Source organism: Diaphorina citri, unplaced genomic scaffold, assembly GCF_000475195.1.
Source record: "Diaphorina citri unplaced genomic scaffold, Diaci psyllid genome assembly version 1.1 scaffold20533, whole genome shotgun sequence".
NCBI lineage: Eukaryota > Metazoa > Arthropoda > Insecta > Hemiptera > Psyllidae > Diaphorina > Diaphorina citri.
The window spans coordinates 1-905 of NW_007397883.1; the positions used below are offsets into that span (position 1 = coordinate 1).

General features: G+C 40.1%; 1 long non-coding RNA gene across 1 annotated transcript; it reads left to right on the forward strand.

Moving 5' to 3' along the window:
* LOC113473241 lies at nt 1-532 on the forward strand. The gene is made up of 2 exons (XR_003395272.1): nt 1-57; nt 446-532. It is a non-coding gene; the product is annotated as an uncharacterized LOC113473241 (long non-coding RNA).
* Nucleotides 533-905: the final 373 nt, after the last annotated feature.

Here is a 905-nt window from a genome sequence, read left to right on the forward strand (position 1 = left end):
CATGGCTGATGGAAGCCTCAAAGTTTGCCTGTTTGGAAACACAGAGATCTCATTAAGGTGAGGGAAACCTAGACTTATGACTGTCAAGGTTTTAGTGACGTTGGTTTTACCCTGCCCCTCTATTTGGCCTACTTACATTAACGTCACCCAGTCTGAGTGGGACTGCGAAAAGTCAGTCTCAGAGAACCCATCCGGATTCCAACCACGCCCAACGTTACTTGACTTCAATAATCCATTGGGACTGTTGCATTCAATGTGCCATCACCGCTGTTAAAAAGCATTTTGTTCAATCGATTCTTTATTATATCAACGTTATAAACCCGGTCACATGAGAAAGGTACCATGCCTATCTCACGGACACGGAAAGCAAAAAGAAGCACCCCGTAACGTTATCGGCAAATGGCAATATAAAGTCATAACAGTTATAACTAACATCCCATTACAGGGATGCATTGCGAGGAGGTTGCAGCGAGGAAGATCTAGTCACCATGATAGAGGCTGCGGTCAAGAGGAAAAAGAAACAGCATGCAGGTAAGAAGTCCTTGGTTTGATTCTTCCCTTTGGATAAACTTTATGTTCAAATTATCAAATTTCGATGTAAATTTGTCAAATGGAATTTGTTTTAGGGCCAATGTGGTGATTGAGGAATTGGTTATGGAGTGCTTTTTCTTGCTTTGTTGAACTTTGAAATAAAGCCGTTGTATAGTTAAATTGATGGAATAATCCGGTTTCTTGGAAGAACTTCGGGTAGGGGGAAAACTTTGTGGAAGAGAGAAAAATCTCGTAAAAATTATGTAAAGCACTAAGTGGGAATCCTGTAAAATATTCAAAGAAATAATATTTGTGACTTGCCTTGAGATATCCCGTCCCCTAGACTTGACTTTTAATAATCAGGTTCTTTTCTT